The following is a 24809-nucleotide window of genomic DNA, read 5'->3' as shown; positions in this document are numbered from 1 at the left end:
CTGCTTAAAGCTGTTGACAAACCTAAATCCCCCCTCTCACCTGTGTCCATTCACAATCTTTGGAGGGACCTTTTCCCACCCAATTAAAAAAGAGACATGTAATATTTTAATTAATATTAACCACCTTAAAGGGAAACCCCAAAGTGCTTTTCCAAAGGTAGGTCAGTGGTCAGTTTAAGACAATAACAATGGACCATTTTTCTCTTACGACTTCTGGTAAGGTTTGTCTCTGCTTCAGATGGTAGTGATGGTCTGAGGAAAAGGGCGGTTTCTTTGTGGCATTTCCCGTATTAGCTGCACCATGCACTCGTCATGAGGTGACGCCACCAAGCATGTTGGGTTTATCACAACAAACAAGGGAAGCACCCTCTGCTTCTTGGTACCTAAGGGAGGGACAGAGACACTCGCTTCATTAGAAAAGCCAGCAAAGACTCCCGGTGTCTGAGAGCGGTCTCTGAACAAGAATACCACAAGATATTCCCTCACATGAATGTACTCACAGCAGAGGTGACTGTGGGTGACCCGTGACCTGGACTTCAGTCCCAGCCACATGGAACTTAAGAGTTTTAAGCTTAAACCTAACTCTTCTTAGATTCTCTTCTCTGCTGGAAATTTCCCCACAACCCTTCCTTTGGGTAACTTTAGAAGCAGTAAATGGTTGGCCTTTGTGAAGTTTTCTAAAACTTTTCTACAAAACAAATTCTGCCTGCAGAGATTGTTAACCTGGCAATACTGGGAAGAGGGCAGGCTGCTAAAGTAGTTTGACTCCACTATGTTAAAACTTGGATTCTTTTTTTTTTCTTTTTTTTTTTTCTCCCCTCCCCTAAAACTTGGATTCTTAACAATGTGTCTTTTCTCTCCTGCAGTCTGGAAGGCAGTATCCATGCGTTATCCTAGAAAGCCAGAACCGCAGTGAATCATGGGTAGATTTATTCTTTGAGTACATTTAGCTTTTTATTAGAATTTTATAATCTTTTTTCTAGCCATTTTCCCTTCTGCTTCATCATTCTCAAGGAAGAAACAAAATAGTGTAGGGGGAAGCTAAAGGTTTCTCTGAAGACTTGAACCATATTCCTCCTCCAGGGAGTTTTAGGAGACGCTCCCAGCCCAGACAGAGCAGAGTCACCCTGGCCCAGTGAGTAAAACATAGGCCCTTTGAATCATAATGCAACTATTCATTCCTTTTTCCATAGCTGCTCCCAGCATTTCTTATCTCTTGCCCTACTAAATCATCGAACACATACACACACACACACACACACACACACACACACACCCCTACCCCTGTCCAGTGCACCCAGTAGGGGGGAGGGGGCAAAGAAGACAAAGTCATTTATATAATGTGTCTCCCTGCTGAGCCCCTAATGGCCGAAGCTTTTGTTCTGCATTCAGTGGCTGCCCGTGATGGGCAGGAAGCTGGAGTCTCCCTTTGTTCCGTGGTCTTATTCAGCAATTTAGATCCATCATAAAAATCAAATATGCATGTTGCAATCGCCTCCCGTGCAACAGCTTCAATTTTCACCTTTCTTTAATTTGAACTCTGTGGGGGAAGAAAGAGAAGGAAGGGAAAATGGGGGGTAAGAAAAAAAATTGCTTTGTATTTTTGCTTAGTGGACTGTGAAAATAGTCAGTAATGAAAAATATATTTTTTTTAAATCTCCTAGCTGCATTCCATTCAAAGTGAGACACACCACCAAAGTAGGCCAGTAGAATCGCTCCGTAAAATATTCTCAAGCCCTTCTGGTTAGCACAGTTGTACACTTGAATGTGAATTAATGAACGTGTAAAAAAATTATATATATATATTATATAATATATATATATATATATATATATATATGATCAGTACAAAGGAGTGGAAAGAGGAGGACTGCTCAGGGTTTGAGGAGTCACCCTGTTGAGAGAGGGACCTTGGCAACATTTCTAATTATAGCCCTAAAGAATGTTTCATGTTCAGAGATTGTCACGAGTTTCTTCTGTTTAAAAGAAAGAAAGGAAGAAAAAAAAGAAAAGAGGACTTTAGGAAAAGGTTCAGAGAGGGGGTGAGCCATTACATTTCAAGACCTATTTTCTCTCCAAATAAAAAATGAATACATTGACAGTGATGTTTTTGTCCATTTATTGATTTGCACACTATATTTAAAATTTTCCCAGAACTTCAAAGGTTGTGTTCCCTAGAGTTCAAATAAATTTACATCAGCAGCTTTGGTATTGATTATTCAGAAAAATACCGAAACCCTTCACCTACCCCATTATTAGACTTGAGCGGTGACTTTCCAGAAGGGGTTTTGCCCTAATAAAAACAATCTGGCCAATATTATTTGATTTATTAAAAAATAAAAGATCTGAAGAACTGGCTCTTTATGCCTGCTTTCACTTAATAATATAGTGTACGTGTGCGTTTCTTTTTTTCTTTTCTCTCTCTCTTTTTTTTTCTCTGAGAGACAAGGTCTCACTGTGCTGGGATTACAGGTATGTGGCATGTGTTTGGAAGGCCCAGGCCAACTTTGAACTCGTCCAGTTTGAAGGCTCCTCGCCTGTTCTCAGAACTATAGGGTAATTCCAGGGAGACTTGCAGGAGTTAGCCTTAGACACACTGAGTGTAGGATAGTCAACGTAAGACCCAGTAAACAGAAATGTAGGATGGAAACAAACAAACGAAAAAAACCAAAAAACCAAAAACCAACAACAACAACAAAAAAACAAAACAAAACAAAACCCAGAAGCATCCCTTAGGATCCGTGCCGGTGGAGGAGGGTTTGAGGAGAGGCTTCCTATAGAAGATGCGCCAGTGAATCTTGGATCAAAACCAATTTCACAAGTTTGATCCACCAGTGATAGGAAGTCCACCTGGTTGTGCTTGACTAATTAGAGATGGATGAAGAGAGGTTACCTTCTCCAACGTGATTGATTTTTCTTTCAAGAGCCTCAGTCTCAGAAACAAGAACCTCTGGTGTTCGCAAACATTCACTTTAGTACAGTTCGTTGATGCATGTAATCCTGGCTAACTGAATCCATTTTCTTGGTGTTTGATTTCTCAGCCTTCCTGTGTCCTGGTATATTTCAGATTTACTTTAGGTTTTAAATGAAATAGAGGTGTGCCCAAGACAAACTAGGATCAGGAATACGTTTAATAATTTGGATTTTTTTTTCAGGTGTCCCCATTGGAAATAATACTTTAAGTATGATTTTAAATAGTGGATTGCACATGATTTAAGCTGACATGTGAATTGTGACATTTGTTTTTGTCTCGAATATATCTGTGCTGGAGAGAGTGGTAGAGTTAGGATGACTAAAAGCGCCTGTCAATTTACAGCACGGGATAAAGTCTATAATCAGGGACTATAACTCAGACAGAAGCCATGATCCCGTGCTACCTCAGCTCTCTCCCGTCCCATCTTTTCACACTGCTCCATGTCCCTGAGGATGGTGCCAACAGATCTCAGACCCTGTAACTGCTCATTAAAGTCAGGGCCAACCGCTGGCATTTCCTGTTTTCAATTCCCCTTGTGTGAGGAACAATAGTAGACAGATGTATTAAATGATAAACATCTCATCTTGGAGGACGAAACCTTTTCTCGAGTTTAAGCTAATTCAATGAACTCCTTGTATATATTTAATTGAATGTTTTCCCCTTTGCTATTTCCATTCTGTCTTCCCGAGAAATGAGTAGTGGGAGAGCTGGAAGAAAATTATTTCAGGCGGTCCTGTTTACATTTCCGGCCATTCCCGTTATGCTTGGGTATGCTCTGTGGTGAGATTTTATTTTACCTCATGACTGAAGTCTTTTCAAATGCTCCTTTTCTTCCTCTGTATTCAAGGCGCGTGAACTAATACACCTCAGTGTATTAGACAGCTGAAGCTGTCCCCTCTGTGTGCACCAACATCAAGAACACTCGCACACTCTAGAGTTAGACAGTTGCGCTGGGGAGGCAGCTCAGTTGGTAGTGTTTTCCCAGCATGCTCAGAGCCCTGGCCCAGCACCATGTAAACTGGGTATGGTAGAATATACCTATAATCCAAGAACTTGGAGAATATAGGCAGTAAAATCGGAAGCTCCAGATTGGACTATCTCAATTCCAGTTCTGGGTTCTTCTGTGACCAAACCCTGTCTTTGGCCAAGTTAAGCCTTTGTGCTTTGATGAAGAGTGCCAGATACCCAGCACTGGGTGAGTTAAGTGAGGCGCTGCAGGGAGCCATAGAGGTAGGTTTTCTAGGCAAGTGGGCTCCTCAGAAGGTCAGGAAGCAGAGGCAGATATTCAAATAGGGTTTTTCTTGTTTTTCTTTTTATTGTTGTTGCCATGCTGGTGTGTGTCGCTGTATCTGGCAACCAAGGTGTTTATTAGGGATCCCCCTGAGAATCAACGCCCCCAGAAGAGGAGTTGTGGTGCCTCCCCAACAAGGTCCTTGGCTAACTGAACGGGCAGGTTTGTTTTTGTTTGTTTGTTTGTTTGTTTTCCAGCAGAGAGCAGAGAGCAGAGAGCAGAGAGGAGAGGCAAGCCCAACTGCAGCACCACTTCAGCTCCAGCAGCAAACCTTTGGTCCTGAAGTGAATCAGGATGGCATGCCAGTGTCCCACAGAAGTTTTGTAAGGGCTCCAGGAATATTACCAGGAGTTGAAGAAACTTAAGAGTTCCTGGGAGAGTCAGTTGTGTTGGATGGTGTTTGGCTGGGGCAAACTCGTGAAGGAACGTTTCGTTGAAATGGACACAGGCGTGAAAGGCTAAGGCTGGCTCATCAAGGAGTGTTTCGCTGAAGCAGACACAGGAGAGAGGATGTTCTTCTAAAGCAAGCACGTGAAAGGACAGGTGATGGAGGACTCTTTGCTAAGGACACACATGTATCGGGCTACCTTACATTGCATAGCTGAGCTGCATTTGCCCAAACTCCATAGAGAGAAACGCACCAAAAACTTTCTGGTGGTGTGCTGCAGTTTCTTGCTGCTTCTGTGGATTCAGATTGATGAGATGCGCGTGCTGAGGCAAGACCCGTGCTGAGGCAAGGCACGTGGAGGACATGGGATGTTCAGAGGGTATAAATAGGACTCCACGGAGTGACAGAGACAGAGCTTTCTGGTACAGCTAGCTGTGCAACGCTTATGGGTCTCGAGTCTTTGCTGATCTTCGCTTCCCTTAGCGAGGCACAGCCGAGAGGACTTCTCCTGGTGTTCCTGTTGGTCCCGCCTGCTGACTCGAGCCTGGCTGTCTCTCTAGGTAGGGTCCCCGCCATTGCTAACTCGACTCTACCGAACTGGACTGCTGGTGTACCTGTGAGGTGTTTGCGAGTGGATTGAGCTGCCGCTGCCTGCTAACCTGTGAAATGAACTGCCAATTTCCAGACAACACAGACGGGAGTTGTTCCAAAGAACCTTCCTAAACAGGTCCACTTCTCCCATATCACTACCTCTGGTGGGTTATAAGGGAGGTTAAAGTGTTTGAGAGCCGTCATTAAAAATAGGATTTGAAAAATTAAAGTTACAAGTAGTGTACTGCTCAGCATGTGTTCAGCTACTAGACCCCTTTCTGCTTTCAGTGTTACAGATGTTTGCTCTAATTAGATGAAAAGGCTCAGCGTCGTATTAGGTAAGGGTCTGGCTCTGGATTGTCTTCCTAGGTTCTTGTCCTAATTTCCCCCGTAGCAGTCAAACAACCCCAGGAACAGTCTCTCTGTGCCTCTGTTTCTCCCTCTGAGAAACAGAAATGACAATAGTACCCGTGATCGTGGGTCTGTTAGGAGGATAAGGTATGTTAATACACACTTTGAACAGAGCTCGACCTGTAGCAAGCACTCATGTCATGGGAATCAAGCACCTGCGGGTTTAAGTCCCAGTCCTGTTACTGGCCCGTTATGCCAACAGGGTACATGTTACTTAATCTGTTACCTCCTTGCCCTCATCTGTGTGACAGCACCAAGCCCATGAACCTGTCGTGAAGCAGTTGGTAGTCCTTTTCTAAGATGGGGGAGTAAGCCAGTCTTCGTTCAGAGAACTTTGAGAGCCATAAAACACGTATACTTTGAATGGTGCCTGGCAGGAAAGGCTCACTCATTGAGAACTGGCTGGTAGGGCAGCAGCCAAGGTGTGAAACCTTTGCCTAGTACCTCCCACACTGCAAGCACACACATCTTACTTTGTAAGCTATCAGGAGTCTGTTAATCAGATTTATTATTTTATTTATCATTGTCCCCTGTGACCATTCATTCCCTTCCTCCCTCTTCCTCTGTACCTGGTTTTCTCTTTCTCCTTCTCTGTTTCAGCCAGTGTCCTATTGGTGTGCAAAGACACTGTGACCATGGTGACTTATAAAAGGAAGCATTTCTTCAGGGGCTTGCTTACAGTTTCAAAGGGTGAATCCATGACCATCACGGTAGGGATCACGCAGCGGGCAGGTGCTGCTGGAACAGTAGCCGAGAACTTATATTTTGTTTTCAAGATATTTTATTGGGCAGAGAGATACTGGGCCAGGCAGGCTTTTAGAACCTCAAAGCCCCGCCTCCAGTGAAACCTCCTTCAACAAGGCCTCACCTCCTAATCCTTCCTATGTAGTCCACCAATTGGGAACCAGACATTCAAGTATATGAACCTATGGGGGCTGTTTTCATTCACACCACCACATTCCCCTTGGTCCTAAGTGTTCTGAATGTTAGCTGAGGGTCACTAGTAATGCTGGTGCTCTAATGGTCTCTTAGACCTGTTCTTGTTTTGAAGACCCCGTAAATCAGATTGAATATTGCCTTCAGGCACAAAAAGGCTCTTCCTTCTACGTGGGCAACTGCCAGTTCTTCTCCACAGAGCATGAACACAGCACGCTGGTAGAGAGGGTGGCACAACCTCTCACTGTGAGGCAGAGGCCAGAGGTTCCCTCACTGCACTTGGATTGAGTGTGTACTTGTTTCTCCAGACAGAGGCAAAAGCAGCACCGCCATCCTTCCTTGCCTCATGATTTTCTGGCTGTGTTAACCCCAAATATTTTAACTGTAAATACGACCTGCCGGTGGGTACCTTGCTTTTACCATGATCCTCTGATGCTGGGTCCTATTTCCTGGTCTCACAATAGTGGGTGCTCTCTATAAACCCATCAGTGTTAGATCGTGGTTTGGCACAGGCGTCTGCTGTGTATAGACTTCTAAACTACTTCTCTGCACCATCGTGCAGAGAAACAAGGGTAGCTCAGACTTCGTTTTAAAGCAGCGCAGAGGAAATAAACAGCCTGAATGAATCCGAATACTCACAGCAAATGACAAGTGGTCTATGCTTAAAAACCTAGGCTTCCTTTTGGAAGATTTTATCATGGCGCAGTTAAGGAGCTAAGACATCTTCAGATATATCCCTTAGTAGAAACATCGCAACACTGTCACTTGAACCTACCTTCTACCCTGGAACTTTAAATTCCCTCGGATTCCACATGCACTTACTATGTTAAACATATAAAACAGGAAACCCTTTTCTTGTTTAAAAACATTTCTCTTTACTCCGTTGTGGCTAAGCTGAGCTTGAATTCACTGAGTTCTTAAGGATGACCCTGAAACCCGCCTTCTCCCCATGCGCTCTGCCCTCACTTCCCACATGCCGTGGCTGAGAACATGTGTCACAACACTGATCGGCATGTGAGACTCTCTTCTGCACTTTTCTCAGGGCATCGGTCTAGTTTCTGCTTCACTTTGAGTCATCTTTCTTGCATCATTTCTTGCATTCTGACCATCCCCACTGATGGATACCAGTGGTGTGTTGAGAGTTCTGTGGGAGATCCCTGGTGTCACTTTTGCTTTAGATTTCTTTCCTGAAATGCATTAAGGGGACACGATTTTTTTTTTGTTGTTGTTGCTGTTCATTAAACACTGTAACTTTCATTTTTTGACTTTTCATCATTTATGTTTAGTGTATAGTAAGGGCTCAGTAAATAATAGCTGGAGCCATAAAAGTCTCTTTATCTTTTCTGTTATTTGTTTTATTTTTTTCTTTGTTTGTCTTTTTGAGACAGGGTATCACTGTGTAGCTCACTCTAGACTTACACTCTCTCTACGACCCAGACTTTCAGTCCCCAGAGAACTGAGAATATAGGTATTACCATCATGTTCAGCAATGGTGTTATTTTCGAAGCAAATTTTAAATGCTACGTACTGTCCAAAACACTCCAGGAATTTCCCATAGCTCTTGTGTACAGATCTTTTGAATATAATTCCTTTAAAGTATTTTTATTCTTTGAAAACTTCATACATTGTATTCTGATCATATTTCCTTCCAACTTAATTCCTCTCAGGTCCCCTTCCCCAACCCCCCTCCTACTTAATGCAATCTTTTAAAAATTATTTAATAGCTCATTGGTTCCAATATGTGCTACTCGTATACTTCTGGGTATGGGGGTCATTTCCTGGAGTGTGGGTGACCCAGAAACCATTCATAGCTCTTCAATTGGGGTAGGGGCTCATGACTCCCTTCCCATCCCACACTGAGCAGCTTGATCTTGTCCAGGTCTTATGCAGGCGACCGCAGCAGCTGTGAGCTCCTGAGTACAGCTGTCTCCAGCTCCTGGCTCTTCTGTTCTTTTCTGCTCATTCCTCAGTGCTGGTCCATCCTTAAGTGGGAGGGGTAATGTATGTAACCTCACTGTGGCTGAGCCCCCCCTTGCCCTCTTATTCTCTGTACTTTGACCAGTTGCGAGTTTCGCTTTAATTACTATCGCTGCACAAAGGAACTTCTCAGATGAGATCTGAGAACTGGCCTGTGGGTATAGAAATATAAACTTAAAAGGCAGTGTGGTGCTGTGTGCATTTGTCAGAATAATAGTTCATCCCTAGGGCCGTGAGATCTCAAACTGGGGGTTCCTGGTAATATTTGCAGTAGCAGGGAGGTGTTCTTTTGGTGGGGGTAACCCACTGTGTTCTCTGGGTTACCCCCATAAAATTCATGCCCTTTTCATACCCATAGGCATCCTTGCCAGGCTGGTCACTATTGTAATTCCCAGGGGTCACACTGGGTAAGGTTGCTAATGGTCTTATTCTCCCATCGGCCTCCGTGGCACCTCCTAATACTTTGAGAGCCAGCCAGAGGAAGGAAGCTTTCTGGTCAGTACCACTTGATGTCTGTAAGTCCTGTGGCCAACATACATGGTGTATTTAGCAATAGAGTCTTTCTTTCACATTTTGCTGGGCAACCAGGAGCAAAGGAGATAGCGTATATTGTTCTGGGAGGATCTCAGGGATGAATGATAATCTCTTTATATTAATTAATATTTACTGAGTGCCTGTGGTGTATATTTCTGACATGATGGTTTCACCCCCACAGTAGTAGATTGATTTCTTTTCATTGCCGTAGCCTGCCAATCTTCCTTTCATTAGTACGAAAAGTGAGGTAATAAATTGTCCTACTTCTCTAGAGTTATAGTTTTAGAATACACATGCCAAGTGGTATAGTACAAGATACAACGTTATAATACAAATAAGCAGTGGACTAGACAAGACCCTCACTGAGCTTCATGGAAGAGAGAGAGAAAGGACTGGCAGACAGAGAAAAGGCTGTAAACCAAGACTCAGAGCACTGATCCTGGAACAGAATGGGGAACATCAGAGGAGGAAGAGAGACAGGGAGATGGAACCCCAAAGCCAGAGTTCCCGTGTATTCATCTAAGGGGACACTGTGTATTGTCAAGTGATTGATTGCCTTGCAGTCTGCATCATGGTTTCCTCTTCTGTAAAATAAGAATGATGTTGCACCTGCTATATACCATTATGAGAGGATGGAGATATATATATATATATATATATATTAGAATATATAATAGATTCTAAGATATTTATATACATTGCATATATATGCAGAGAGAGGGGATGTGAATGAATGAACAGGACTGGAGAATCTTTTCTGTTGTTCCCTGTTATACTAGAAGCCACCAAAGTCTTATAAACAAGAAAGGGAAACAATAGTTGCTGTGGTTTGATCGTGGTAGTGCTGAGTACAATCGATTGGAGATACTAGTTCAGAGGGAGATCCTGTGATGGGGAAATGACAGTTTGGACTGGGGCATTGTTTATGAGAATGAAATCGGAGAGGCAGAGGGACGAATGTAGAGTCCCTAAGACATATACACTCTCATCTTTAAAGCTGAAGGTAGCTTTAAAAGAAATAAAGATATCTGGAAATAAGGGTGGTGACTAATGTGGGGGGTTTCATATAAACCAAACCAAAAATGGCTCCAACAAAAAGAGAAAAAATGGATTTTTTTAACGTAATAAAACAAAATTTGTTCTATCTATTGCTTATTAAGTTGATAGTAAAGACAATCAAAAAGACATTGCTAAAAATGTAAAATATATAGTTATGAATAAATAAATATATAATTCCCCCAGGATATCATTCTCTGGTTAGATGTTATCATACTTAGGTAATCAGCAGTAATGTTGCATACATACATGTCTCACTGCCTCTTTAATGAAAAAATTAATGAAGTAAAAAAGTAAATCATTAGTATGCAATGATAGTCCCTTGAATGTATACTTCTAAAATGGAGATCAAGTATATTTAAAGATTAAGGACCAGAATTTATTCATTTCATCTCTGTGATGCTGCCACCATATCTTGTTGGTTCTCTTTGTCTCTATTAGTATCTGTATACAGACATCTACGGATGTGTATGTTTCCTACCTTTTAATGTTATACTTTTTGGAAAAGAAGTTGACTAAGGGGAGGGAGCAAAGCCTGGGACTGATTAATGTTGGGCACCATTAAAGCAAGGGAGAAGTTCATGTTCACGTGCTTGGCTTCGGGTTTTGCACAGGGTTTCAAGGGTAAATGCTCACACTACACTTTCTAGAGTCTGTTACCACCTCCCAGTCGAGCTTACTAAGAACACCCATGCCATGCTGTGCACCCATATGCAGTTAGCTATCCTTATAGAAAATGTGGGCAGACTTATGCAGTGCCTGCGCGCCTGCGCGCCTGCGTGCGTGCGTGCATTGCGTGCATTGCATGCGTGCGTGCATTGCGTGCATTGCGTGCATTGCGTGCGTGCGTGCATTGCGTGCATTGCGTGCATTGCATCATACAGTTTGGGAGAGTTGGTTCTCTCCTAGCTGGATATGGGTTCTAGGACTTGAACTCCAGTTGTCAGGCTTGACTGGGAAGCCTTTACCCACTGAGCCTTCTCACTGGCCCCTCGTCAGCTCTCTTTACTGTCTTTCACCTGCGCTGGCATAGCCATAAGCCCAGAGCCTTCCTTAAAAATCATATCCCCTGCCTCAGTGAACATTGTGTTTTGCTTAAAATATTCCCCTTTCTAGGCAAGTGAACCACACTCCAAGTTTTAAGGTGAAATGGATAGAAATGTTCCCAAGATCAGCGTGTTTATGGATACAAATCTGTCTCGTGCATTGATGAGCGCATATACTTTCGTACTCAAACATTACAAAGGAGAACGAGGAGCGTACAATCAGTCAGGAAGAGCTGTGGTGACGAAGGAATGCAGCCATCTGTTCTTACTTCTCAAAGGAAAGGAGAGAAGGAACACAAATTCATAAAAATGAAACAGAAGCCCTTGGTGACTGAGGAGCAGGAATCTGGGCAGCCATCAGTGAGAGGTTTCGCCTGGTGCCTTTTCCTAAAAAGAAAAGATGGTAGGAAAAGCCTTTAGTCATCACGTCAGAAGGAGAGGGGAGAACTCCAGTCTCTCTCTCCTCCTCCTCCTCCTTCTTCCTCTCTCTCTCTCTCTCTCTCTCTCTCTCTCTCTCTCTCTCTCTCTCTCTCTGTTTTGACATGGGTTCCTAATGATACTTGTTAGCTGAGCTTCATCCTGCAAGTGACAAGGACAGCAGAAGTCACTTGGCAGTGGGGGCAGCACTCCTGCTCTGCTTTTGAAATGTTCTCAGGTCTTCACTCCGAGTAACAGCTTGCCATCCATGCCTGCCACTACCCTGATAAGCATTGGTTCTCGTTAAGCTACACACCGTGGAGATGGGTGCGTTCAGGTGCCAATAGGTGTAGCAGCAGGCCAGCAGCACCTAGATGGGATAACTCATAAAGGGTATATTCTTAATCCCAGGCTAAAGTGGTGAAGCAAACATAAGAACAGCTAAGGGAGGGTTGAATTTCCTACCCTAAGTGTCATGATTTTCTCAAGTACCCAGAACATCTTAAAACTTTGAGTTACAAATGAGTTCCTGGCTGTGACCAGCTGGTTTTGATTAGCTAATCCTGGTGCACTGGACTATCTAGATGTTCAGAACAGTGTAACTTGAAGAGTCAAAAAAACACAACAAAATATAAAGAAACCCCCGAGTGTTGGCCAGGGTATTTTCACATGTTCCTTCAATAAAATGGGGGCTTTATTGTCAATTGGAAATGGCAACAAAACCTTAAAAATCATGGAAATAACATACTTTTACTGGTCTCCATTCTAAGTCCTTATGGAGACTTTGAAAAACGTTTGAGTGGTAATCAGGCATACAACCATGCTAAGAACTTATTACATTTACTTTACTTATGTAGTGTGCATGCATGTGTAGTGTGTGCACACACATGCACTTGCTAGAGGATACCCCTAGAGGTCAGAGGACATGTCGTAAGAAGTAAGTTCTCTCTAACATGTGAATTCCAGGAAAACTGACCTCAGACTAGGGTTGGCCAGATTGGCGGCAGGTGTTTTTACCTTAAGCACCTCCCTGGCCATCAAGAATTAACGAGCAGAAGTCTCTTGTGATACCAGGTAAAAGTCCCTGACTTCTGTTCTGAGGTATTAGTTCCTGTGCGCATTAGCCAATGACATTGACTGGTAAATATATGTAAATGCTTTGTAAGTTGTAAAGTAGTACAGAACGTATCCATTCCCACTGGCTGATATCATTCAGTCAACAGGAGTTTACTGTCTTCACTGTCTGGCAACTTCTCTAAGACTTAGAAATCTAATGACGACTAGGATTTTCCATGAATGAAATGCCACGCACAAGTGAGTAAAATACATAGAAACAGTCTCTTCAATCTTCATCCCCTTTCTTTTTTTTTTTTTTTTTTTTTTTTTTTTCAGAGCTGGGGACCGAACCCAGGGCCTTGCGCTTCCTGGGTAAGCGCTCTACCACTGAGCTAAATCCCCAGCCCTTCATCCCCTTTCTTGATGACATTTACAGAGAAGGTACCGATTATTTTGATGCCTTACCATAACCTTATCAAAGGAAACCAGAGGAAGCCATTGAATGTTTTTTTGACAGTCATCCATTTCGAAGTGTACTTATTGTCTTTGTTATGTAAGAGTGACATTACTGGGGTCTTCTGGGGACATAGTATTTTGAGCTGGGCAAGTAGCAACTTTTCTTGGACATGGGTTTGTTGTTTTTTATTGTTGTTGTTGTTGTTGTTGTTTCTCTAATGGATAGAGAGCCTTTGAGATCGTGGAGCACCGAGGTTCCCTGGAGCACCTGCTGTTACAGTATCAAGAGGTTCTTCGGGGCTGGGGATTTAGCTCAGTGGTCGAGCGCTTACCTAGGAAGCGCAAGGCCCTGGGTTCGGTCCCCAGCTCCGAAAAAAAGAACCAAAAAAAAAAAAGAGGTTCTTCATTCTTCCTGCTCACCAGCTAGTGAGATTTCTCCGCATTTTTAGAACAGCCTTAGTGAGTTTTCATTTGGCTTTCAGCCAGCTCATGGCTCAGGGTTCAGCTCCAAGACACTGTATATTTATGAGGCCATCTTTTGGCAACAAAAATGCCAGGAGTCAGTTGCCCATTAAGAAGGTAGCATTAATCAGGCCCTTGTCAAAGCCTAATACATACTGTGCGGCTCTCCCAAAGATTCCAGCACATAGGTGGAAACGTGGGCGCACACAGCCCTTGATCTCCTGAGCCACTTCTGGCAACTCTCCAGTCATTCATTTCTTCTCTAATTAATGACATTCCTGGCATGTGGGGGTCATACAGCACAGAATGTGTCCACACACCGCCTGCTTGGCCTTACTGAGTCACTTTGAATGTAACTGTTCTCCTAGTCTCGCCACCCCTACCCCCGCTTCTTTCTTTTTTTTTTCTCCCCATATTCGTCTAGTAAAATGAGAAGGGACACACTTTGGGGGTTGGTCTGGGATAAGGAAACTGTCCCACACCCGAGCCGAGTCTACAGTTTTTCTTGGAATGCAAGAGTGATTTGCTCTGGCGATGCCAACATGACCGTGGTCTCCTGAGAAGACCATGGGCATCCCCGTCAGCGAACCTTCACTTCCGCTGTCTGTCTTTTCTGGGATGCCTTCTTCCTCTTCTCTTTTTCCTTCTGTTCCCACTCCCCTTGCGTCACATCTTATTAACAGTCTTATTCTGTTTTGTGCTTCTGTATCAATACGAGGTTAGGCAACTTTCAGTAAATGGGAGTTTATTCGGGCCACTTCTTTGGAGGCTGGCAAGTCTGAGGTTGAAGGGCTATATCTGATGAGGCTATGTCATGACGCAATGTCCTGTAGTCACAAGGACAAGCTCCAGTGACATGGGGAGAAAGTATCCAGAGATGAAGAAATGGGGGAAGGAATGGGAGGGGGTCAAGCTCATCCTTTGTTCTTCTCCAGTCACCTACAAGTTAATGTGCTCACCCCTCCCAAGCCCCACCCTCTCAAGACTTGCTTTTGGGGTTTGCATTTGTAACATAAGAACTCTGGGGATCTATTCAGACTATACCACAGATTCTGGAGTTTGTGATCTCCTTCACCAACATTTAGATTATTGTAGAGTTTTTACTGTTTGATTCATATTGATCATTACTACGATATAGATTTTATGGGCTATCTCCCCACCTTAGGTTTTGGTGAGTTTATCTGGAGACGTGATTGCATCATAGACATTATATAATCATTACCATTATTACTATTACTATTTCTTCTCTGTTTCTGTCTCTCACGATCCCACCAGCATTCACACTTTTAAAAAACTAAATACCCTGCTTCTTCAGGTGAGGGGGCTTCAGCCTCCCAGGACTTTAGAGTCAAATCAAAGATGACTATGTAATTTATGAAATTACAGGCACTGCACAGGGCAAAGATCACTGTAAGAAGCTTATCTATAATCAGACTAATCTGAATGCCTCAGTTCACCCCAAATTTCCATGAGAATTTAAAATGTCTCTCTGAGCATCCAAGGCAAATCTCGGAAACAACCAGTCATCCCTAAAAATGAAAATCCTTAAGGAAAAACCAGGCCCCTGTCCCTCCTGTCATGCGTACTCATCTCATTTAGACAGTGCTATGGGACGTGACTAATGCTGGTCCTTCTTTCTTTTTCTTCCTTTTGTTTCTCCGTCAATAGCTTCAGCAGTGTGGTTAGAGAAACAGAGCTCAGGACCAAGAGCAAATGTAGAGGCTGGGATATTTATTTATCCACCTCACTTTGTTAATGACAAATGATAAAACAGCTCATGCATGAAAGGGAGGCCGCCGTACATCCTCCGGAGAAAATACTTGTTAAGGCTTAAGGAGGGTGGCTTAAGAGGCTAGCAGCTAATGAGCTCTGTAAACTGAGGAATGTTACTGGAGTCCTGTACAAGCAGCCCATCCAACAGAAGATGTCTGTACTTGGCAACTGCATCCTACTTCCTCTTGTATGACTTTAAAAGGGAAGAAAGGGAGACAGCAAGGAGCGCGCACGTGCACGCGCGCGAGTGTTTGTGTGTGTGTGTGTGTGTGTGTGTGTGTGTGTGTGTGTGTGTGTACCTGGATGAGCGCTATTAAAGGAGGTGCCTGATTGCTCCATAATTGCAGAACTAGGCTCTTGGGGCAGCCTTTGTCATCCCTCCTTGGCTGACACCAAACGATAGTGTGGCTCTGTGATAAGAAACAGGACCAGTGTCTCCATGGTAACTAACTGAGTTCTATATATTACACCTCATTACAAATGAGAGCAGACAGTAATAAATGTATATATGTATATGTGAGTTTATATATATGTGTGTGTGTGTGTGTACATACATTCATACATATATACACACATCATTCCTTCTATCTAGAAAGGGATAGAATAGAAAGAATAAAAATGTGATTGCATTTGAATGGTTCAGGTTGATAGACCCTTTCCCCCATTGCTATGGGTAAATATTTCATTTCTCAGTTCCTCTGATAGTTTTGTCCTGAACCCACCCAGCTGTAGCTTGAAAGATTAATGATGGGTAGCAAAAGACCCTGAGAAGAGGCAGAGAATGAATAGAAACCAGCACCAGAGAAAAGAGAGCACAGCCTGGCCTTTGGGACAAATAAAGAAGGATTTACTAAGTCTGTAGTCCCATCTCCATAGCCGAAAAACCTGGAACCCATTAGAATGGAAACCTGGAGGGTTTTATACATAATGATTCCTAAGAGTTCCCAACTTGCACAGTCCAGTGACAAGAGAAAAAGAAAGAAAAAGAGGAAGAAAAAAATGCTGCTGCCTTTCCTTTCTAATTTTCTCTTCGGTGGGTATTGATTTTACTTTAGCACATCTAAGTTCACCGTGGCTCATCACATGAGGCCATTACACCTGTGTGTACATCTTCATAAGGTTAAACACAGTCCCTCAAAATAGAGCTCGCCTGTGTCTGCATTTTAAAGAAAAGGGGCAAATTAAAAAAGTCATCAGTGAGTGAAAACTATTAACAGGAGAAATTAAAACTTTTTATTCAAGACACAGAATGTAAATATTAGCTCAAGGAGCAAAGACCCTGGAGCTTTTGCCAGTGTTGGATTAGCTTTGCTGTGTTGGTCCATCTGCTCTTAGGTAAATGATTTTAAACTATGAAGCAAGAGCTCTTGGTAGCCCAGCAGGAATTTCTTCTGATCCTTAAGGTTGATTCCCTCCCTCCTTCTCCCCACTCCTTCCCTATGTCTTTTTCTCAACCAGTCTAATCTCGTAATGCTTATGTCCGTTAACACCAAAAGAAGGCACAAATATTAAACAAAATCCTCACCTCAGTAACACAACATTCTTCCCTGCAGGCCCTTCCTACTTACTTCTTGCTTTCCTGTCTGGCGTATGAAAACCCTCTGTTAAAATTTGATAGGTAAGTATATTGCACAGGGGCAACCAGAAAGAAGGGGCACAAATAGGTAAGTACCCCCCAAAGGAGTGAAAACATATATGTACACAAACACTTGTACACCCATGTTCCTAGCAGCATTATTTACAATAACCAAAAAGTAGAAACAACTTAGCAGTCTATCAGTGATGCATGGGTCAATGGAATGTGGTATATCCTTATAGTAGAACACCGCTTAGAAAGAAAAGTATCACAGTGCCAAAGACCACTTATCGAATGATTATATTTATCAGAAACTTCGAGAATTGACGGACCCACCTACCTAGGTAATGGGTAAATGGTTCAATCAGAGGTTGATGGGGCAGTGTGGGGGAGCTGGTGTGACTGCTAGAAGAAATGTGGTCTCATTTGGAATGGTGAAATGACGGAGATTTGGGGGCGAGGGTTGTAAAGCTGTATATACCAAAATATTGAGCCCACAGAGCATTTTAGGTATATAAAAATACATGGTGTGAAATTTTCTCTCAAGCAATGGAAGTTGATAGATTTGCCTAGAATTGCCTTGTTTTGTACCAAGTAGACTTACAAATTACCAATGACCGTGTTTGGACCCTTTAGAATGCCCCATTTGGATGACAGGCCACATGGTCACCAAAGAGAGATATACTACAGCTTTGTGCCATATATTATCTAACAAAAATATTACTCGGAGTTGTGACCCCGTTATCTTTGGGAAACCGTGAAAAGGCTATTTGTAGGAGAGTTTTCAGTTACGTGAGGGATATGGAGAGTACTATATTATTATTCTCTGGTTTGTGGGGACTAAGAACAGGCATGGTCCATCTGGAAATTCATCCTCCAAAGTGACCCAAAGTAGAGGCAGATGGGTCTAGGTCTCTGGTTACTGCTGTTCTATCTCAGAACTTTCAGGTACGCTGTGTTTCTCCAGCCAGTTCCATCCAACCCTGGCTTTTATCACTGTGAGCTCTTACACACTCCTATATTTTGGAGAGAACAACACAAACAAACAAACAAATAGCAGAGCCTAAAAGAGATCAAGCATTTCCTGTATTCAAAAACACAGGAGGTGTAAGAAAGTTGGGCCTTGTGACAATTTTAATTAAAAGAGGAACCAAGGAAATTGAATCATCTTTTGTTTTTTAAATAAATGTGAACAGTGGGCATGTGACAAATATGCACCTTGATCAAAAGTAATCTGTTATCTGTATGATATTCATATAATATACAGGTTATTATGTATTTGACGTGATTTGTGACTTATCTGAGTACAGCGTTCACTTTGTTTTTTATTCTCCAGGAAAAGCTTTTCCCGTTTCGAAGTCTGAAATGAACTGTGTACTGAAGACTACATTCATTTCCACATGCATAGCATCGTCCTGCAATTTCTTCAGAAGGAGGAAAAAGCCATTAGAAACCTGTCTCCTTGTTTGGCTGGATTGCTTTAATTCAGTCTCTTTTGCTTCTTTAATCAATCAAGAGAAAGCTCTCCTGCAGATTCAGAGCTCAGAAGTATACTACTCTGTGCTCCTGTCCATGCCCAGGTCTCCTGGTCTCTGGGGGAAATGATGCCATCTGGAGAGATTTCTTCGTTTCTCTTTGTTCAGGCAAACTGTTTCAAATATTTGGGCTTCTTTTTTTTTTTTTTAAATGAAACTTGTTTCCTTTTTTCTTTCTCTCTTCCTTAGGTACTAAAAAGTTTCGCTGTTTTGGAAAGAGACTGATAACTACTGAAGGGGCTCAGGATGATGATTAATATCCATGACTTCTAATCTTCTGCTTTTAAATGACACATCCTCTTATTGTCGCTTATAGGGTATCGTCGAGATCTGCTAATGTATCAGTGTGGCCCAGCTTGGATGGCTCTGCATGCTTGGACACCTGTGGACTGCTGTCGTGCTATGACAGCAGCAACTTCGTATCGTCCCAAAGAAGATTTGGAAAGGCTTTCAGATGTTTTAACCACTTACTCCCTCTTAGCTCCGCCTCTCTGATCACTTTACTCACGGCTATGACAGTAGGTTGACCAGTGGTGAAAACTGGCCAGTGTTAACTCACAAAGGCATTTGATTGCTTACTGCTTCCCTGTCAGATTCCTGGTAAGTGTCTGATTCAGAGATCTTCGTGCTTTCTGCCTCTCATAGTGAGTCTGTGCTTCTAACCACCCACAATTCCTTGTTTCCTATCTTTCAGTCATCTCGCTCACTGTCAGCATATAAGTGGCTTGTCGTTGCTCATGAATTCTTACCTATAATCACACGCTGTTCTTCTTTTCCTCCCAGTGTGGGTAACCTCTGCCTGAGGAACATTTTCCCTCTCTGAATGAGGTTGCAAAGCAGCTGCCATCCTTCTTTGATCTGAGTTTGGGACATTATCTCAGCACACAGACTTGATCTCACACATGACCATCCATAAGGTGTCTGGTTCACAAGTGCATTGTCCATAGAAAGAGACCTGGGGAACTGTAGTGGGTCTACGTAGAACCTACTTGTGCTTTCTGCTCTGGATCATTCTTAGTCTGCCTGTAGTTCTCTCTGTCTTGTGGATTAAAACAGACTGTGAGTGGGGCTGGGGATTTAGCTCAGTGGTAGAGCGCTTACCTAGGAAGCGCAAGGCCCTGGGTTCGGTCCCCAGCTCCGAAAAAAAAGAACCAAAAAAAAAAAAAAAAACAAAAAACAAAAAAAAAAACCAAAAAAACAAAAAAAACAGACTGTGAGCAAACTACATTCGTGAGTTTAGGAGTTCTGGGCGCAGATATTCACTGAGCAAGTGCTCCATCTCCACCAGGAGTCCCCCGAGCCTTGTCACTAACTGTCATTAAGTAACTTTATGGTTCAGACATTCTGGCCTTGCTCCCGGGCCCCAGGTTTGACATTGTGCTTCTTCCTGTAGAGTATGGTAGACACACTGTGCATTTTATCACAGTTGATACCGCAACCCCGTAGGACCTACTAGGATATTACAAGTCACGTGGCCAGACCATTCGCACAGCCTTGAACCGCAGCCTTCTATACAGAGCTCTTTTCTGTTCCTGGCACTGCTCCAAGCTGACAGCGTCTCTAGCCCCCGCCACATGGACCAGATCAATATTAGTTGTGAAATGTGCGCCCTCTGGAACTTCAAGAGGCCCCTTAACCATGTGACCCCCGCGGACACTGAAAGCGTGGCCTTTCCTTTCTGACTTCCCACCTCATTTTTCTTTCTTTTCCATGATTTCATCAGCTGCTCCCTCTGTACCACTGCTAAACAGTGGTGAAATGTGAACTCCAAAGACTTCCTGGCTGGATGCATTCCGAGGAGAGAGGGGAGCTCTTTGGTGCTAGGAATGCTTTCTGCGGCAATCTGCATTTGGATTTGCTAGTTCTCCTTGTATATTCTGTGTGTGTGTATGTGTGCATGTGTGTGTTACATGTGTGTACTTTGTTGGTGTACATATATAATCCATGTGGAGGTCAGAGGTAGACTTGAAATATCTTCCCTCAACCTGCCTCTGCCTTTATATTTTGAGACAGGGTTTCTCACTGAATTTGAAACTTGTTGGTTCAACTGGCTCTGTAGCCAGTGAGCCTCAGGAATCTGCCTGACTCTGTCACGGTCCCTACTCCCCCAGTGCTGGTGTTTACAGGCATATGGCGCCATATCCAGCTTGATGGTTATTTGTACTCTCCCTAGAGTGTATAGGCATTTGGGGGACCTGAGAGATGGCTTCTGATTTAGGGGCATTAGGAGCATTCTAGTTCCAAGAGCTCCAACACCATATTCTGACCTCTGAGCATACCAGGTACTTAGGATGGTTCAAATGCAAACCCTGCGAACAAAACACCCAGACGCACAAAAAAATTAAATAAACATAAAATTTTTTAAAAGCTACACTCTAAGAATGCTTTCAAATGCTTAACGAATCCCTTAGCATTTGTTATCTAATTCCTCTTAATTTTATTGTTTCCCCCCATTTTCAGGCTTTCTATTTATTAATTTATCTTTCCTATCTCTTTTTAGGCCTCTCAGCTAAACATTCTGTTGGCACCACACAGTTTCTCAAGTTGGAAAGTTAAACTTTCACTTCCACACAAGTAACTTCTAAATTAATACAGATATACATATATTTTCTCTGGGCACTGTGGTTATCTCATAGGGCATAATGCATGCCTTTATTTATTTATTTATTTATTTATTTATTTATTTATTTATTATGTTGATAGAAGTTTTTAAAATTAAGTAACTTGGAGTTTGATTTTTTTTGTCTTATAGTTAAGAAGGTTGTTAAAAAACAAAACAAAACAAAACAAAACAGAACAGAACAGAACATTGCCACCCTAATCCAGCATGGTGGCCAACACCTTTAATCCCAGGAGGCAGAGGTAGGCAGGTCTTCGTGAGTTCAAGGCCAGCCTGCTCTATAGAGTGAGTTCCAGGACATTCAGAGCTCCATAGTGAGATCCTGACTCAACAAAACAAAACAAACAAACAGGAAGGAAGCAAAGGAAGGAAGGGAAGAGGGAAGGAAGGAAGGAAGGAAGGAAGGGAAGGAGGGAGGGAGGGAGGGAGGGAGGGAGGGAGGGAGGGAGGGAGGGAGGGAGGGAAGAAAAGGAAAGGAACTATTGCCAGGGTCCTTTGCCTATTTCATTAGAAGATCTATCTGTGCCACTTCTCTTTGAATTGGATTAATTTTTCCTCACCTAATCATAATAGAATTAGCTTTTGTTTTCCTTCTTTGTTTTGTGTCCTTTGTGATCCTTGTCTCTCACTTATCCAAATGCATGCAGCTTCCAACCCCAGTCTGTGTGAATGTTAAGGTCTTTGCAATGCCTGCCACTTTGGTTCTATTAGTTCCTCTCAAGCTAGGAAGCCTTCTCTACCCACACCCCCTGCGCAATAGAGAGATGGGAGCTGGATATTATTTTTGTTTAAAAACATGGAAAATAGGCACGAAAAGAATCCTGGTTTGCTGCAGTTGCAAAATTCAATTGCCCTGATATCGGAAGTTCTTTGATTAGCTCTCAGGGTGCAGGGCCAACTCTGTGGGGGTGCTCCAGTTCAGTGGGGTGTTATAGTTGTTTCAGCCTGCTTTTCTTGCCGGTAGAATTTGGGGACCCCAGCTGGCCTGTTTTAATTTCGCATTGTCCTTCATCCTGTCCTGTTCTGTTCAAGCTGGCAGGGTTTTTTACAAAGACATGGTGGGCTTGTTGTGAGTCACATCAGCACTGATTCAATTACACAAGAGCCAGGACAGAGCTCTTCTACACAAGCCTCTCTTTCCCTCGGGGTCATGTTGAAAAGTCTAAGGGATGGCACTTTTAAGCTTTCCAGAGGCCCTGTTTGATGGAGCAGTTCTGGGAAGCACTCCGCCTCTGTGTGGCCGAGCGGGTTGCTGAAGTGCCGCCTTTCATCTCTCTTAGTCCGTGGAAGCTTCTAGTCATAGCCTTGGCACAGCCTTTAGGCCAAGGTTCTCTGGGCCGTGCTACAATACCAAGCTTTCTCAATAATTTACCTTTTAAATCGGGAGACACCAAAAGTTTTTTAAAATTTTTTATTTCATAAGTATGTATGGTTGTCCACATGTGTGTGTGCTACAAGTATACCTGGTGCCCATGGAGGTCAAAAGAGGGTTGTCAGATCCTCTGAAACTGGAGTTAGAGGTGGATGTGAACCACCATGTTCTGGGAACTGCATGAGCAGGTCCTCTGCACGAATAGAAAGTTCTCGTAACTCCCTAGCTATTTCTCTAGCTCTGAGGTTGAGAAGTCTTTAACTATCAAGTCCAGTATCTTTTTAAAATTTTTTTGAAAAAGAAAAGTAAATATGTGCACTGGTGTTGAGTTCAGGCACCTCAGGCAGCTGCCACCACTTGGCACATCCACAAGCTTCTCATCTTACAAAAATGAAACTCTATGCCCATTAAACAGGAACCCCACGTTCCCGTCTTCACCAGCTCTTGACAGCCACTGCTCTACTTCCTGTCCACGTGAAATTGGCTAGGAGCTTCAGATATATGGAATAATGCAGTGTTTATCTTCTGGAGACCGGTTCATCCACACTGTAGCACGTCAGAATATCCTTTCTTGGTGCGTGCGTGCATGTGTGTGAGCTACACTTTGCTTGTCTGCATATCAGTCGATAAACACTTAAACCACCTCTACCTTTAGGCCAATTGTAGATAATGCAGTTATTACCCCGAGTGTAAAAGCCTTCCTTCATTACTCTTCCGTCAGCTATGTGGCGTATACAGCCAGAAACTGGATCTCATAATCCTGTTGTAATTCTGTTTTTAAGTTTCGGAGGAACCATCATGCTGTTTCTGACAGCAGAGGTGCTGTTCACCCACTCACCAAAACTGTGCAACTCTGATTTCTCCGCATCCTCAAAAGCATTTGATGCTTTCTGTTTCACTTTTTAACAGAAACCTTCCTACTGGGTGTGAGCTGGCACCTTGGTTTAGTTTCTATTTAGTCCGTTAGTAACCACTAAGAGACCACCTTTCATTCGCAATATTGAATATTTGTAACTGTTCTTTGGAGAAATGTCTACTCAAAGCATTTACTTCAAAGAAACCCATGATTTATTGTTACTGTTGAGTTTTAGAGGGTTTTCTGTATGTCCTTGATACCAAAACCTACTAGATATATAACTTTAAAATATTTTCTTTAATATTAGAAGTTGCTTTGCTGATACTATCCTTTGATGAATTCATGTTTTACAGTTTCATGACATCTAACTCACTTGTCATGGTGCCTTCAGGGTTGTATCCAAAAAGTCACTGCCCAATGTCATAACACCCAATGGAAGTCTCCAAATGGAGGTCAAATGCCATCTTGTCCTTAGTTAGCTCTTAGATCCATTTTGAGTTTACATTTTGTGTACTATTAGATAATGGTGTGTAGGGAGCCTCGAGGCAAAACAAAGATGGTGCCAACAGCCAGCCCCGTCTAAATGTAAACAACTTACCGCACATGCGCAGGCTTGTCCCCTTGTCAGGGCAGCTGTATGATCCGACGCCCTCCTGTGGTGAACAATAGTACTGCGCATGCACGGGTTTTGCACCTGGTGTCAGTTGGCTGGTAATATGCTAATGAGGGGGCGGTACCATGCTGGTGAGGTGATTCGTTCTCTGCCAATCCCTGGAGGACAAGTAGTGGGGTGATAGTGGGATGACAGTGGGGTGATAGTGGGGTGACCCGTGCCCCACCAATCCCTGAGAGATTATTAGCATACTGTTGTGTATATAAGGCGAGCGACTTTGCCGCTCGTGGTCCCCGTATCAGCAATGAAGGTGTCCTGCAATAAAGGCTGTTGACAAGGATCCGCAGGTGTTGCGTCTTCCTTGCCGGACGAGGTGGGCACGACAATGGTGTATCTCCATTATTTTGAATTTGAATATCTGGTTTTCCTATCACCATTTATTGAACAGATTGTCCCTTCCCCATTAAGCAGACTTTTCTTCCTTGAGGATAAAAAAGTCACTTGACCATTGAACTAGTTAATATAGTGTGACATAGCAGAATGCCATAGAGAGAGTGCCTGAAACCGTAGACATTTGCTCTTGAAGTCCTAGGTCAGAGAGCCATGATGGTTGGAGCTTGGCATTCCTATATCAGTCTTGGTAAGTCGTCAAAGGGTAGAGAGTTCTCCTGTTGCTTCCTCATTGTATAAGGACACAATCTCTCTTAGGTTAAAGGCCCGCCCTCATTGAACACTAACCACCACCTCCTTGAAGCTCTTGTCTCTAACAGGTACACAGGGGCAGTCAGGGATTCTATAGTAAACACAGGTTGTAGGGCATAGTTTAGGTCATAGCAACTGCGTGTAAGAGTTTATTTATTGATTTTCCA

At 43.1% G+C, this 24809-nt stretch overlaps 1 long non-coding RNA gene across 3 annotated transcripts; it reads right to left on the bottom strand.

Moving 5' to 3' along the window:
• Positions 1-917: 917 nt before the first annotated feature.
• LOC120098527 (uncharacterized) lies at positions 918-24743 on the bottom strand. Of its 3 annotated transcripts, none has more exons than XR_010060218.1 (3): positions 23926-24267; positions 11422-11591; positions 918-1540 (listed from the first exon to the last, which is right to left on the bottom strand). It is a non-coding gene; the product is annotated as an uncharacterized LOC120098527 (long non-coding RNA). The 3 variants fall into 3 exon arrangements; XR_010060217.1 differs by lacking the exon at positions 918-1540 and adding an exon at positions 7442-7778 and having other exon boundaries at positions 23926-24266; XR_005496803.2 differs by lacking the exon at positions 918-1540 and having other exon boundaries at positions 11296-11591; positions 23926-24743.
• Between the last annotated feature and the right edge of the window lie 66 nt (positions 24744-24809).

The sequence above is a fragment of the Rattus norvegicus genome, chromosome 19 (assembly GCF_036323735.1).
Source record: "Rattus norvegicus strain BN/NHsdMcwi chromosome 19, GRCr8, whole genome shotgun sequence".
Classification (NCBI taxonomy): Eukaryota; Metazoa; Chordata; class Mammalia; order Rodentia; family Muridae; genus Rattus; species Rattus norvegicus.
The sequence above is the reverse complement of the archived record's forward strand: the minus strand, read 5'-3'. Positions and strand labels throughout refer to the sequence as shown.